The 17,266-nt window shown below is 34.9% G+C and overlaps 1 protein-coding gene across 1 annotated transcript in view; it reads right to left on the bottom strand.

Moving 5' to 3' along the window:
* Window positions 1–2,300: 2,300 nt before the first annotated feature.
* The window catches only part of LOC127795309 (putative UPF0481 protein At3g02645), a 91,158-nt gene continuing 76,192 nt past the window's right edge, over window positions 2,301–17,266 (bottom strand). The window contains exon 2 of the mRNA XM_052326911.1: window positions 2,301–2,447. The gene's annotated coding sequence lies outside the window, so the exon portion shown is untranslated. The remainder of the gene's footprint in view (window positions 2,448–17,266) is intronic.

Raw genomic sequence — 17,266 nt, forward strand, 5'->3', positions numbered from 1 at the left:
TTGGAAAAAAGGCAAAACAAAAATGGAAGATCAAGCGAATGAAAATTTATGAAAAATATTTTAAAAATAAAATTCTCAAAATATAACGTAAAAATATATTCTAAAAAAAGGTGTTTTAGTTGAATGTGTTTGAAAAATTCTATCCGCAGTTCGTTGAATTACTCTTCACAACCCGCACCCCCATTAAATCCTTCAATAATTTTAAAATACTTATTTTACCCTCATAACCCACAACCCACTCTCCCTTCTAACCACCCCTGATCGTCGGTCCCCATCCCGTGTCTTTCTCCTACACCATATATTCACATACACACACAAATACACACACACACACACACACACATATATATATATAGATGCTATTGTTGGGTCGGCCACACACACGCTCTCTCTCTCTCTCTCTCTCTACGCGATGGCCTCGAGGTCGGTTGCCAATGGCGGCTCATCCACACACACTTTGTCTTTGTTTCTCGAATACACACACAGATATATATATATATATACACACACACGCATGGTCGCGGTCATAGAACCAGCTTTCCTCGATTGCTCGCTTTCCTCGACTGCCAACAATCAGGGAAGATGGTTTTATTTTTTTTATTTTAATTAAATTTGTTTTATTATAATAAAATAAAATAAAAAATTAAAAAAAATATTACAAATAAATAAATTCTGAATATTTGTATTTTAAGTAATTATAAATTAACTAATTTTTAATTTTAAATCATCTTAATTAGGTTTTGAATTTTTAAAATTAAAAAATTTAAAATTAATTAATTTATCTTATTGATTTTTTTTAAATTAATTAATTTATCTTATTGAATTAGGTAAAGATACATATATTTAAAAAGAATTTATTTTAAATGATGATAGGATTTTTAGATATGTGTATCTTTTTAAGTAATTCAATAAGATAAATTAACTAATTTTAATTTTTTTTAAGTATTAAAAATTCAACACCTAATTATGATGATTTAAAATTAGTTAAATTATAATTACTTAAAATGTAGATATTTAAAATTTATTTATTTGTATTATTTTTTAATTTTTTATTATAAAAAAATTAATTAAAATAAAAAATAAAAAAATAAAAAAACATCGCAGCCGGAGAACCCAACGTTCTTTGGCTTAGGCCAGTCGAGAAACCCCGGGTTCCCCGACCGCTGCCATGGCTGCGGCCATGCTTTCGTGTGTTTGTATATATATATATATATATCTGTGTGTGTGGATAGGCAAGCAATGGCATGTATATATCTATATATATATATATATGTATGTGTTTGTCTGTGTATGTGTGTATATGGTGCGAGAGAGAAAGAGAGACATGAAGCAGCAGCTAAGGTGATTGGAGAAGAGAGTGGATTGTGTTGGGTGGGGGGCTAAAATAGGTATTTTAAAATTATTGGAGGATTTAATGAGATGTGTATTTCGAAGAGTAATTTTACGAGTTGTGAATAGAATTTTCAATGTGTTATTGAGCAGGTCATACCAAAAGGACGTGTCAATAGGGGGGTTATGGTGTTGATGGTGGCTTTAGATGGTACTTGCAATGTGCTCACTAGGAATAGAGGAGAGAGGCACTAGTGAACTACTATGGGTAAGGGTTTCTATGGTTTTCTTGTTGCAAGGATGTAAGGGCTGATTGGGATGGATATGGGTAGTAAGAGATGCTTGACAATGGCAGTGGGGCACCACTATGTCGTGACAATGATTCGTTGGCCGATGATGGTGGCAGTGCAAAACGTCCTACTATCTAGGGTTTCCTAAAGAGAAGAAGAAATATGCTCTTTGAAATCAAATTGAACCCCCTCAATGCCAAATGCTATGGGAGAGAATTAGTAATTAAATTATTTAAACTTGTGTCTAATAAGTAATACCAGAACTATTGTATTTATTCTAATATATAAAAAATATGAACTTCCAAGTCTACCCATTTGAGAATTCAGATTAAATCAGGTCCATTCAAAGTGATCATGGTTCGACACTAACACAACATCCAAGAACAAAAGCGAAAAAAAGAAAGAACAATCTGAGCACAAATATGTAACATTAATCTGGTTTCATGAAAAACAAAGGGTCCAACCCCCTCTCTCTTGGTAATTATAAGCAGAGCGCAACCCAAATAATTAGTGTGATTAAAAACACTGATATATTTGTATATATGTAATCAAATTTACAACATATAATTGGTGAATGAAAAACAAATCAATTCAAGTAATTAAATTGATTTACAACATATATGTCTTCCGAACCGATTAAATTAAATCAAGAGATCACCACCACATCATCAAATGCTTTTGATATGAAACATTCGAGCACAGCTATACACCGAGCAAAACGCCTGTAAGCTCATGAACAGCAGCAGCAACACCGCCCCCAGCAGCGTCAGAAACTTCCATGACTTAAACACATACAGCTTCAGGAAGCCGCGAAGCTTCACTTTCCACCTGCCTTTGTAATACTTGTTCACATCTTCGATCACTTTGTCCAGAAACGGCACTCTCGTCAACCTCACAGATTTGCACATACCGTTCCAGAGATCGGCAGCCTCTTCGTCGCTCTTCAAATGGTTTAGAATGATCCCCCTTTCTCTGAGTAATCTGGCATCTTCGGCCGTGTCGATGATCCCGTTCATTAGTTCGGTGTATCGGGTGAAAACCAACGGCCCCGATTCGTTGCATGCTTCGCAGGCCACTAGGTTTCGGAGAGTGGCCTCCGTGTTGGCCTCCAGCCGGACGGCGGGGAGGTAGAGCGTGGCCGACGCGGCGTTGAAGGCAACGGACATGACGGAGCCGTTCGTGGGGGAGAACCGGACGCCGGCGCTGGACAACTCTGTGACGGAAGGGATGGTAGCAACGTCGGATTCGGGGCTCGAGCTTGGCCAACTGGTCTACAAAATGCTGGAATTTGGAATCCTGAGGAAGCTGTTTCTGGGTTCGTTTGGCAGCGGCGAGTTTGTGGCGCTGCATCTCGTAGAGCTCGGATCGCCAGTAATGGTAAGGGCCTAAGGCGACGTGTTGAGGGATATAGGAATAAGGGTCAGTGGCCAAGAGCTTCTTGGGGACATTGAAGATGCAGGCTTGGATATCGATCTCTTCTTCCAGTACTTGTTCATCTAGGGTTTTCCGAATCTGAATCAACCATCTTTGCTCGTCAAATAAACAGGAGCTTGAACTAGAGATCAAATTCATATTCATGATGGGTTCAATTTCAGACATGTTTCTGTTGAAGAGAGAGCGTCAGTTTGCCCTTTTGTTCTTAAATGGAGAGAGAGAGAGAGAGAGAGAGAGAGTGAGGACACTAGCTTTATTATGCTGGTATTGTTGTTGTTTACATTACAAATACCAACGTCTTCATATATATATATACGTTTTATTTCTCGCCAACCTTAATTTTGGAGGCACGTGGCCGGCTTCCTAGATATGCCTCCTTTTTGTTCTTGTTCCAAATTCCAACGTCTTCATATATATACGTTTTATTCGCGAATTCAAATTTTTTTTATTGCTTTTATTATATTTCTAAATTTAATTTTGAATCAATTTAAATTTTATATTTTAATTATTTTTTTATGACAATTAATTTTTTTTATTTTGATTATATCTCTATACTTGCATTTTCAAATCAATTTTAATGTAAACAAAGCATCACAACTCATCACGTCAATAAAAAAAATTATCATGTCAGCCACGCATATCACTTAGTAATTAGATATTTAAATGAATAATTTTGTATAATTCTAAAACATATTTATAATCATGAAAATTTTAAAATTTTACAAAAAAAAATAAAAAAATTTAAAAACATAAATATACTTTTGACTTAGCTTTTAGGACAAATTTGCAACCACACAAAATAGAGTCCTAAAAAAAAAACACAAAAATTTAAGAACATAAATATGGGGGAACTCACAATCTTAAACATTTTTTATCACTAAACTATCACATTAATTGTCGCGAAGCTGAAGCACTTGTGTTTTAATATGGGCCATTTGTGTTTTAAATGATTACGCGATACATTTGATTATATATATGGTGAAGCTAAGGAGTCTGTGAATGTGCAGAATGGCATTGTAAATGTGCGTTAATTTATTATCTTTTCTAATCTTTTGACTCCAAGGTGCCGCTTTCTCGGTAGTTACTTGCTTGCGCCATCTTCGGCCATGCCCCTTTCAGATGTCAGCAATCTGGCAGCCGGCGCCACTCCCTTATCCGTTAACAACTAAATAACCATAAAATTGTAAGAAGTAAGAAGCCAAAAGAGAGAAAGGCATGTTTCATGCTAGAGTGTATTAATGAGGGTTTAGAAAGGTCGTATTTGTCTTAAGTATTATTAAATTGCAGATCATCATCTCTTCCCCTTTTTTATTGTTAGCTTCATGGTATTGAAGATAAAAGTGTTGATGTAAAAGAAGACAACTTGTACACTTATGCTCGCTTGTTTGAAAAAAGAATAAAAAAGAAAAAAAAAATGGTGATCGAACTAACAAAATAAAATAAATAGTTAGATGTTCAAATTAATATTTATGCAGATAAATACTCGCACATATCACTTTAGACAACTAAATACATAGTCTCTCGGGCGATTGATATACATATATAGTTAGACATTTTATTTTCCCTATATATTGCTTTCATTTCTTTTCTATGCAATGCACTAAGTCTAGTACAAAGTTGTCAAAGGCAGAAGAAGCACCAAGGTGCAAATTAGTGCTTAGGACCTCTGCGCAAGGTGAAGCATGAGCCTCAAGCATATGAGGTGCATATTTATTCAAAATGTTTATAAAATATTATATACTATTCTTTTTGATATGTACCTATAAAGATGTAGATGTAGATGTATAAAATCATAAATGACAACTAACCAACCCTATAATAATAACTAATATTATTGTAAAAAAATAATTAGTTTCTTCTAACTGCGAAAGAGATTAGAGGAAAAAAAAATTATAGTAGAATATGCTGCAAAGAATAATTAAAGAAAAATAATTAGTTTTTGCTAATTTCTTTTGAAATTTCAATAAAGAAAAAGAATTATAGCATAACAAACAACAAAAAAAGTTATGGAAAAGTAATTATTTCCTTTTTATTGCTAAAGAAATTAGAAGAGAGAAAAAATCAGTAAATCATATAATGAAAACATTTGTTTTTTCTAAATTGCAACCAAATTAGAAGAAAGAAAAAAAAATAGAGTAAAACACACAACAAAAAACAATTCCAGCACATAATTAGCTTCTTCTAAATTGTAAAAAAGAATTAGAAGAAAGAAACAAAAATGAAGTAGAATGCAGACATGAGTAGTTCTCTAGGCAATGAACATCACTGCTAAAAGTCCTAATGAGTGGGAGATCTAGTAGACCTCCAAATTACACTGCTAGGTTTATGTTGTTGTCGTAAAACGACAATCAAAACTTGTTTGTATTGAGAAAACTCAACAAAAAGTTGGCAAGGTTAGATAGAAGTACAAAGTCTGCTCGAAAAAAGTCATTTGAAGGGGTCCTGTGAAAGATGGCTCTGGAAGGATCTTTAAGCGCTTGAAGCCATGGAAAGGTCTTTCGAGGGAGCTACTGAATGGTCTTTTGGAAGGGGCTTTAAGTGCTTCGAGTCTTCCAGTCCTCCGATATGCAAGGTAGAAGATAATTAGAAGGCATGCAGGGGTCTCTCCTACGCGGGCTCTCCGATGCCTAAGTCAGATATAGTCATGGTGCAGAAGAGATTATGCGAATGCAGTGTGATCACTACAAGAATTTGAGGGATTTATTCACACATATTATACGTGGGTATTTACCCACACATAATCGTAATATGTGTAGATAATTAAATTAGACAAACTTGTTAAATTATCCACATTTATTATGTGTGGGTAAATTGATATATCCACACTTATTTTGGCAGATAAAATTTTCTCCACTTCAGAGGTTGGTGGAATTTTTCCCGGTAAAATTTTAACTAATGTGGCATTTTTTTTAATTATATTTCGGGCCCACACATATTAATAAATGTTATGCATGTGTTAGTAATTATTTATGAACTTACCCACACATAATTACAAATGTTATGTATGTGTGGGTATCAACATATTTATGATTTTATACTTAAATCATAAAACTACGTCGATTTAATATTTATAATTTAAAATAATTTATTTATTTTTATTTTATTTACAAATATAAATAATAAACCTAAAACTAAATCCCTACACTAAAATTCCCCAAATTCCCATTTCCCTCTTCCCCTCCTCCCCTCCACCTAAACCCTAACTCACCCCCTCTTCTATCTATCTCTCTCTTTGAACTCACTCTCATCGTCGACCCATCTTTCTCTGCCTTCGGTAGTCATTGCCGCCTCGAGATTTGCCGTCGGTTATCATCACTAGCTCCAGATCGACCTCTGGTCATCGTCGTCGCTGCCATAAGGTTTGGTTCTCTCTCTCTTCCCGACTTGTTGCCTCCGTTTCTCTTACTCCAGCTTCGCAGACCCGTTGCCATTGACCATCCGTCGACGTGAGTTGTAAATGCGTTATTGTCTCAGTTCTTTCGCCGCCTATTGAGTCCAAGTATGTGCATTTCTTTGCTAAAAAGTCTATTTTTATTGTGTTCATTTTCAATTAAGGATTAATTAGATTTGTTTGTTTAGCAATTCCATCGCCGATCGTCTATCTATTTTTCTCCAGTCTCTAGCTTTCTCCTCTCATTTCTCCTGCTCTTCCCCCAACATCCCCTCTCTTTCAGATACTCTTCTTTTTCTCTTGATACTTGCGCCGTTTAATTTTGAGAAATTTGTGGATTTTTTTGTAATTATGGGAGCACTGGACTAGCTTGCTTTTGTTATATTATTATTATTATTATATCAGTAATGTTTCATTCATCACGCTGTTATCTCTAATGCAGATCCTTCACTTTGATGTTTGTAAACAACATTTTGATCTTGAAGTTTTTAAGTATCATAGTATCATATACCTTTTTAATTTCTTGTGGGATTTGATTTGATAAAAGCATTGACTTGTCCCTAATATAAAAACTCATGTATTTGTGCAACTAATGTTTTATTTTGCCATTAATTGCTTCATTTTTGTTAAACCATCCAATTTGAAATGGTGTTCTTGTGTGTCTTGCATTTCCATCGGGAATTTAACACTATCAGTAAAAATGAAGTATCATTGTTATTGTGGATACTTTTGCACTTGTATGCATGTAGAGAAAACTATGTACTCGTTCAGTTATGTTTTTGGTAACTATTTTCCAGTTCCAAAACTAAATAATCTTAAGACTACCCTTTTGCTAAACTGTTAACAAAAACTATTTTTAACTTTAAGTCTTATGAAAATAATAAAAAATACTTTTTCTAGTTCCAAAAGACATTGTTATGCAGTAAACAAATTGGAGAGCAGAATTATATTCAATGTCAAATGCTGGAAATATATTAAGTTAACTTGTTTGACATGAAGCTTCAACTCCCTTGATCCTTCTTGCCTTTGCATTTGAATATAGAAGCTTCAACTATCTGCTCATCTGCTAATTTTTAAAATCCCTAAAACTAAACCTTAACAAATACACGTTACCATTAATCTCATAAAAAGTTCTTATAGGAACAAAGACAAAGCGGTGAAGCTCTGGAACTCTTCCCATCTTATTGGTTAATCTGAGCTAATTTTAGGATCAATTTTAAATATATTTTGTTATGTTACTATTTAATATTATGATATATTTTATTATGTTACTATTTATGGAATTTGCAACTGTTGAACTTTAGTTTTATGGTATTTTTTTTTTGTTTATGTTATCAATTGGTAATACGATGAGGATCTTCAATATTGGGCTAGTTCTGTAGTCATGAATTTTAGATGGTTAAATACATGGAATTGCTAATGCAAAGGATCTTTTGATCTTCAATTAAAAATGATTTTCATTTATAATAGCAGTCAATAATTACAAGATTGAAATCCCTACTAACGATAATCTGATAACAACATAGACATTTTTTGCTTAGTTAACTAGTCACGAGTTAATCTTTGTATCAATGCTAAGGGAAGGTGAAGAAACATGCTAAGGGAAGATTGACTGTGGAGTTCAATTTTACTCTTAGGCAAGTTTGTGACAATGCAAAGACGTTTAATAATGAAATTGGGTACATTGTACGTAACAATTACAGCTTTCGGTATAAGGAGTGGAGGCATGTACCTTTGACAGTTAGGGCACCGCTTCGTCATAAACTTCTTGTAATTAGTAAATCATAATTTTATTACTTTTACTTTGTATATTTATATGTCTTCTTATTCCAAACATTATATGATTTCTTTTATTTTATAGACTATTTTTGATATCAACATTGAGGATAAGAATCTCCAAAAGGTCATCAGTAGGCAAATGCAACGAGCTTGGAGATGCCACAAATATAAGCTACATGCTTACTTCAAAAAAATTGGAGGAGAGGAAGATCCAATTAAGGCCAAGAGTAAGTGCCATGAGGAAGTAAGCCAAGAGGATTGGGATTACCTTTGTGATCTTTAGACAAATCCTATTTTTATGGTAATGCTTATAACTATTTTTCAGGATTTCTCTTTCTTATTAATGAAAATATATATTTATTAGTGAATTGTTAATTTTTAAAGGAACGAACACAGAAGAATGCCAACTCTTGTGCAAAACGAAAATGAGAATCTAGAAATGTTTCGAGGAGTACAATGCGTCATCACGTTGTTCGTGAAGCTAACTTTGATGCTCCAATAGGATATATAAAGACTTGGCATCTTTGACATTGGCATTCCAAACACGGTTGGTCGTGTCTAGAGTTAGAGGCTAAATATGTAAGTATATTATTTTTTTCTAAGTTAAAGCTTTTTATATAAGGGTTGGTTAGTTGGTTTTTCTAAGTATAATATTGTTTTGATCTTGAAAAGTTCTTAAATATGATATAGATGATTTAGATTTATTTTTAGAATTAAGAGTTTTAAAAAAGAAAAATTTCACGAGAAAAAAAATAGTCCAATGGAAATTCTTCATTACATCAAAAGAGTTGATTATTTTTCAAATGCATATATTGTTTATAAAATATTGTTCACAATTCCAATTTCAATGGATTATTCAGAAAGGAGTTTTTCAAAATTGAAGTTGATAAAGTCTTATTTGAAGTCAACTACGTCGCAAGAAAGATTGAATGGATTAGTTATATTATCCTTCGAACATGATTTATTAGATAAATTTGATTATCTCGAAAGACAAGAAAAATTGATTTTACAAAAACCTAAACATAGTTCAACACATGTTTGTGAAATGAAAATTTGCTCATTATTGGTGATTTTATATTTTAATGTTATCAATTTAATGCTTTGTTTTGTTTCTTTTTATAAAAGAATCAAGAATGGATAGCTTTTTACTTAACTTGCACTGACCTTCTTAGAGTTTAAAAAAAAAAATAGTTTTTTTTTATTTGTTTATTGTAATAGGTTGTTTGGCTTCTTTTGATCTCTTGAATATTATATTTTAGTTAAAAATTATCATATATTATAGTTGATTGAACTTTAATTTTTTTAATTTAATTAAATGATGGAATTCTTTTTTAAAAAGATGTATTATTTATTTTTTTATAAAACAATTAATACTTTTGAAAAGACTTGACAATTTTTTTCAAATAAGACCCTAAATTAGTTGAGCCGACTCTGTCTGGATTGTGTTTCCCGAATTGCATATTGTCAATAGCACTCCCTCTCATAGAAATCTCTATCTAACAATGAATGTTCCCTTTGAACTTCACTGGACGCTCAACTTCCCTGGATTTATATATTGTCCTACTAAGGGTGCAAATGAGCCGAGTCAAGCTGAGCTTCGCTTAGCTCAACTCGACAAATTTTATCTCAGGCTCAACCTCGAGCTCGAGTTCGAGTCAAGCTTGTAGGCTTGGCTCGAGCTCGATTAGCATAGCCCGAGCTCAATCTAGGCTCAGCTCGTCAATTTGATTAACAAGCCAAGCTCAAGCTCGAGCTTAGGCTCGAGTGAGTGCAACCTGAGCTCGAGTTCGGGCTGTAATTTATCAAAGTTTTATTTAAAAAAACCTAATAAATTGATGTATAATAAAAATAAATATCAATCTGATAATTAAAAAATATATCTAAATGAACCCAACTTGATAATCAACAAATATAACATCAACATGATAATTAAGTAATAATAATTTCACAAATTATAATAAGCATAATATCATTTATCGTACAAGAAGATAATCAAATTACTTGTCTAATTATTTTTAAAATACAAACATAATCAAAATTATAGTACAATAAAGATATTTTCAATTCAACTTCAAATTAGTTGCTCCAAATATCAATCTGTAATTTGAAATTGTAATATTAATCAGTAATCATAATTATATATTAAATCACATATATCAACCTACAAAATACCAACATAGATCAAAAGCTTCTAAGAATTACATACCCTGTTTTGTTTCATGTGACAGAAGAATCTCAATGGCGTTATCCTATATATAACAACATAAAAATTAATAATTTTTACCAATATCAACTAACAAGGTGCTCACGAGCCTCTATTCGAGACAACTCACGAACCTATAATTGAGCTATCTCATGAGCTTCTATTCGAGCCAACTCGCGAGCTAACAAGTCGAACTTTACTAAGTTCAAACTCAGCTCATTTACAAATCGAGTTTCAAAGTTATGCTTAACTTGTCTCGTTTACCTTAACAAATGAACTCAAACGATCTTTTATCGAGTTGAACACCGAGCCGAGCCCAAATGGCTTAGCTCATTTGCACCTCTATCTCCTACCTGTCCCTTGAGCAACTTTTACTGTTGAATCAGTTGGCATATGCTGCAATTGTACTGCAATGGCATGGACAACCTTGGAAACATTTGCTTAATTCTTTTTTGATCGTGTGCTGTTCTGTTTCTGAAAATCGAGATGGTTGTGTTATGTCAATTATGACACTTATAAAGAAAAATGGGCATCACCAAGAGCAAAGAGTCCAATTTGTTGAAAATAAATGATTCAATATATAGGGCCACAAATGTATTTTTTAAATGTGTAATGCTATCTTAAAGTTTAGCCATTTAAAAGCGATCTATAAAGTTTATTTTTGGGCTATTGGGTATTAAACTATCATGGAATTAATGTGTAGAGACATAAGTTATATTTCTAAATTGATGAGGGGCCAATTGGAAATATTAGAAGTTGTTAACTGCTTTTAGCAGTTGTATATAAAGGGGTTATGGTCCTCAATTGATTAAGAAGTTTTTTTTCTCTGCATCCCTATCAACATAAAAATTCTAAGAAATTATGAATCAATTGGAAGATCAAAAGACCCGTTTTGATCAATCATCACAATGGATACAGGTACGTTTCTGTTTATTGTTTATTTTATTCTTAGTGATTTAACATGAATGTTCTTAGAATTTGGATAATAATTCTACAAGTGGTATCAGAGTGATTTTCATGTTAAATCATTAAGAATCGTATTATTTATAATTCATGATTTACTGTTAATATTATCATCTTTAAGTTTTTCATCCATTCAGTTTTTTTCAAAAAAAATAAATATCTTTACATTCAGTGATGACTGCATTGGTAAAGAATAGCCGCGGCCATTTGGCCGCAGCATTAAGGAAATCAAAGTCGCGGCCAGTGGCCGCGTTATTAAGGAACTTTATTAAAGAAATTAAAGCCGCGGCCAATGGCCGCTACATTAAAAAAAAAAAAAGAAAAGGAATTAGCCGCAGCCTCCAGGCTATGGCGTCATGGCAGTCTGTATCCCTAGGGGTTCATCCCCTAGGGTTTCCAAACATTATTTTTAATAAATGAATTTAAAACAGTTTTTTTTATTTCATTAATTTTCCACCAAATAACAGTTTGATTTAAAAAAAAAAAACTGATTTAAAGGAAACAAGGGATTGGGTAGACTGGTGCAAGATCCGGGACAGGTTAACCCGACTAGGTCCAGTCCTAACTCAGTAATTATTTTTGTGCAATTTTAAATTCCAATATTGGTTTGCTTATATACATATATTGAAATAAATTAATTGAAACATTATGTCGCCAAAGTGACCTCTCTTGTGGACATTAATTTGTTTTGAAATATAAACGGTTGTGTGGATGAAAGTAGCCGCTTACTGTTTTGGAGTCCAATTTCTTTTCATGTGGCCTATAAGGCCTTGCCTCAACTGAATATCCCCAAATGTGAAAATACTTTAAACTAGGCTTTTTGCCTGTCCAAAGCTCATAAGGTGTTTCGGCAACTGCTTTAGTTGGAACTCTATTTAGAATATAAGCTACAGTCTTTAGTGCTTCTCCTAGAGTGATTTTGGTAAGGTAGAATGACTAATCATACTCACCATATCCTTAAGAGTTCTGTTTCGTCTTTTAGCTACACCATTCTTGCTAGGAGATCTTAGCATAGTGTATTGTGGAACGATTCCACATTCCTCTAGGAATTTAGCAAATAGTCTTGGACGTTGTTCGCCTGAACCGTCATATCTGCCATAGTACTCACCACCACGGTCAGACCTAACGATTTTAATCCTTTTGTTGAGTTGATTCTCAACTTTAGCTTTAAAAGCTTTGAACACGTCTAAAGACTGAGATTTCTCATGAATGAGATATAAGTACCCATAACGTGAGTAATCATCCATGAATGAGATAAAATATTGCTGACCATTCCAAGAAGCCGTAGGGAATGGTTTACAAATATTTGTATGAATCAATTCTAAGACCTCTGAAGTTCTATTGGCACCTAATCTCTTAGTTTTGATTTGTTTTCCCTTAATGTAATCAATACAGACATCAAAGTCTGTGAAGTCAAGGGAATCCAAAATGCCATCAGACACAAGTCTCCCAATTCTAGCTTTTGAGATATGACCTAATCGCTTGTGCCATAACGACATTGAATTTTCTTTGTTTAATTTGCGTTTAGTACCCCAAGATTCCACATGCAAGGTTTCATGATATGACGCAACAATATTAGGCAAATATAGGTTATCATATGCACATAATGAACCAGTACCAATAACATTTGAATTTAATGAAAGACTAAACTGATTGTTTCCAAAAGAGCAATAATATCTAGATTTTTCCAATAAAGAAACAGAAACTAAATCCCATTTAAAAGACGGTACAACAAAAGCGTCTTTCAAATCCAAATAATAACTAGTTGCTAACAATAACCTAAAAGTACCTATTACATCAACTTCCACCAATTTGCCATCACCCACAAAGATGTATCTTTCACCATCATTTGGGTTTTGATAGCTCAGGCAACCCTGCATAGAAACACTTATGTGAGTAGTAGTACCAGAATCTAACCACCAAGCGTTTCTAGGTACTGAAACTAAATTAACCTCAGAACAGACCAAAGTAAGAATTGAACCTTTCTTTGCACGCCAAGCGTGATATTTGGTACAATCCTTCTTCACATGTCCAGGTTTATTGCAAAAGAAACAACCCTTATTGTCTTGCTGTTGTTTCTTTTGTGCTGGACTCGTAGAAGCAGCTTCATATCTGGTCTTTCCTTTCTTGCCCTTATCTTTAGAGGTGCTTGCCAAGTGAGCACTTTCAGTTCTATCATGCTACAACCTTTTTTCCTCTTGCACACAATAGGAAATGAGCTCATTTAGAGACCATTTCTCCTTCTGGCAATTGTAACTGACCTTAAATTGATTGAAGTGTGCTGGAAGCGAGATTAATACCAAATGCACAAGTAAGTCACTGGAAAAGGCTTTAAAAGCCAATTGCAGGTCGCGGCGCCGACGAGCTCGATTTTCCGGCTGAAGCTCTAAAACCCCTCTATTTCTACACCAATCGACTCCGAATGCTCCAGAAACAATCCCCACAACCCAAGGAACGAAACCCCTTGTTCGTGAGCCTCGATTCAAGCCAAAACGCTCTTAATTTCTCTCGATTTCTTTGAAAAACCTTCGGCATTGGTTGTTTATTTATACCCAATCTCGACCCAAATTTCCACTGCAAATCGATTGTTCTTATCCCCTTAACCCTAGATCTAGCCTCCTAACCAATCGAACAGCCCCAAATCACGAGCTACAACCCTCGAAAGATTCGGTCAAATCAAAAATCCCATTCACCATTAAAACCGTTCACATCTTGCCATTTTTCGGCCAATGGCAGCCTCCATCGACCTCATCATCGCTTGGAGACTACCCTAGAGTCTCCGGGCGACCTTCCCAACGCCTCAGAGACGGCTTCCGGCTGCCACAGGCGGCCGGTCGGATTCACACCATGCCATTTTGTAATTTTACAGTTTTGCCCCCAAAAAACTTCTAATTGCATTTTCTCCCTATCCATGGCACCCCTACATTTTCTAACACTTCCACTGCTGTCCAAAAGTTCTAAACTATTCATTTCCCTCAAGAATTTCTTGAAAATTCGTCATTTCAAGCTCCATCGGGTAGTTTGTAAAATTTACACTTTATAATCACGTGTTTTTGACTTCAAATCTTCGCGAATCTCTTGATTCTATCAAATGTTGCTCATTTGGATAATTTTACCTTCGTTGGCTTGCTAGACATAATCCTCTCCGATTGTGTTTTGAATATTACACATAGGCTCGAAACTATAATAAATACCAAATTTGACTCCGTAAATTTCAAAAATACTTTAATATTAAACATTGGGTATTACATCCTCCTACTCTAAAAAGAAATTTCGTCCTCGAAATTACCAACTTACAACACTAAATAAATGCAGATAAGAAATTTTCATCTCTTCTTCACGTTCCCACATAGCTTCTTCCTCATCATGATTGCTCCATAATACTTTTACCAATAGGATAACCTTATTTCTTTAGACTTGGTCTCTTAGATCTAAGATTTGCACTGGCTCTTCAGGGTAAGTTAGATCGTTTCGTATCTCGATTGTCTCGCTTCGAAGTACTTGAGTAGGATCTGGCTCATGTTTCCGTAATTGAGACACGTGAAACACGTTATGGATATTTGATAATGCCATAGGTAAGGCTATTCTGTAAGCTACTAACCCAATTTTCTCCAAAATTTCATAGGATCCTATATATCTTGGGCTTAATTTTCCTTTTCTTTTTCCTTGAATCATTGATTTAAACAGAGAGACTTTTAAATATACCTTATCACCGATTGAAAATTCCAAATTTCGTCTTCGCTGATCCGCGTATGATTTCTGGCGACTTTGACTTGTCCTCATTTTCTCCTGAATTTTCTTGATCTTTTCAGTAGCAGTTTAAACAATTTTGGGTCCAATTAATCCTACTTCTCCAATTTCTACCCAGTAGAGTGGTGTTCTGCATTTTCGCCGGTACAATTCCTCGTAAGGGGCCATTCCAATGCTACTGTGGTGCCCGTTATTATAGGCAAATTCCACCAGTGGTAGATGTTTCTCCCAACTTCCTGAGAAATCCAAAATGCATGCCCTCAACATGTCCTCGAGTGTCTGAATTGTTCGCTCAGACTGTCCATCGGTTTGAGGGTGATAAGTTGTGCTAAGCTTTAATTGTGTTCCCATACACTTATGGAAACTTTCCCAAAATCTTGACATAAATCATGGGTCTCGATCTGACACTATACTTGCAGGGATTCCATGTAGTCGTACTATTTCCTCAATGTATAGCTGAGCTAAAACATGAGTTGGTTGCCCTATCTTAATAGGCAAGAAATGTGCCGATATGGTCAATCGATCCACTATTACCCAAATAGCATCGTTTCCTTTGGGACTTTGAGGCAGATTGGTCACAAAGTCCATAGTGATGTGGTCCCACTTCCACTCAAGAATATCGAAAGGTTGCAACATTCCTCCTGGTCGCTAATGCTCAATTTTTATACGTTAACAGGTATCGCATTGCGCCACGTACTATGCCACAATTGTTTTCATTCCAGGCCACCAATAAATTTCCCTAAGGTACTTGTACATCTTTTTGGACCCCGTATGTACCATGTACCTAGCTCGATGAGCTTCACCTAAGATAACTTGCCTTAGGTCTTGATCTCTTGGCACGTATGTCCTTCATTGGAACTGAAGTATTCCATCTCGATAACTGAATTCAGGTGCTTTTACTTGATCACTCTTATCTATCCACTGACTTCTTTTTGTGTTTGTCTGAAGAGCTATCCTGATTTGATTCACCACATCAGGTTGGGTTGTTAGATTTGCCAGATATCCCTTGATTGGTTTAGGCTTGACACTTACCGTCAAATGACTAAATTCCTCTATCATGTTCCATTCCTTAATCATCATGCTGGCCACAATTTCTGAACTTCTTCGGCTAAGAGCATCTGCAACTACATTTGCCTTCCCTGGATGGTAGGAGATGGTACAGTCATAATCTTTCATGTATTCCATCTATCTTCCTTGTCGCATATTTAGCTCCTTTTGAGAGAACATATACTTTAGACTTTTGTGATCTGTAAAAATCTCAAACTGTGCTCCATATAAATAATGTCTCCATAACTTTAAAGCGTATATTATTGCTGCTAGCTCCAAATCGTGAGTTGGGTAGTTCTGCTCGTGCCTCTTTAATTGTCGAGATCCGTAAGCAATTACCTTCTCGTCTTGCATTAGAACACATCCCAAACCTATTCCAGAAGCATCATTATACACCACATACTTTCCTGACTTTGTTGGCAATGCTAGAATCAGTGTCGTAGTCAATCGCGCCTTAAGTTCTTGAAAGCTTTGCTCACACTTTTCGTCCCATTCGAATTTGACTTCCTTTTGCGTCAATCGGGTAAGTGGAGCGGATATCTTCGAGAATCCTTCTACAAATCTTCTGTAGTATCCGGCTAGTCCAAGAAAACTTTGAATTTCTCCGACGGTCTTAGGTGCCTGCCATTTTTGAACTGCTTCTATTTTTGCTGGATCGACTGCTATACCCTCTGCAGAAATTATGTGTCCAAGAAAAGCTACCTGAGTAAGCCAAAATTCACATTTTGAAAACTTGGCATACAACTGGTGGTGCTTTAGGGTTTTCATAACTATCCTCAAATGTTCCTCGTGTTCCCTCTCACTAGCGAAGTATATCAGGATATCATCTATGAACACTATCACGAACTTGTCCAAGTAAGGTCTAAAAGTTCGATTCATCAAGTCCATGAATGCAGCTGGTGCATTGGTCAATCCAAACGGCATCACTAAATACTTGTAGTGACCATATCGCGATCGGAAAGCAGTCTTGGATACATCTTCCGGTTTGATCTTTATCTGATAGTACCCTGACTGAAGGTCTATCTTAGAAAATACCCTAGCTCCTTGAAGTTGGTCAAACAGTTCTTCAATCCTAGGCAG

The sequence above is a fragment of the Diospyros lotus genome, chromosome 2 (assembly GCF_014633365.1).
Source record: "Diospyros lotus cultivar Yz01 chromosome 2, ASM1463336v1, whole genome shotgun sequence".
Classification (NCBI taxonomy): Eukaryota; Viridiplantae; Streptophyta; class Magnoliopsida; order Ericales; family Ebenaceae; genus Diospyros; species Diospyros lotus.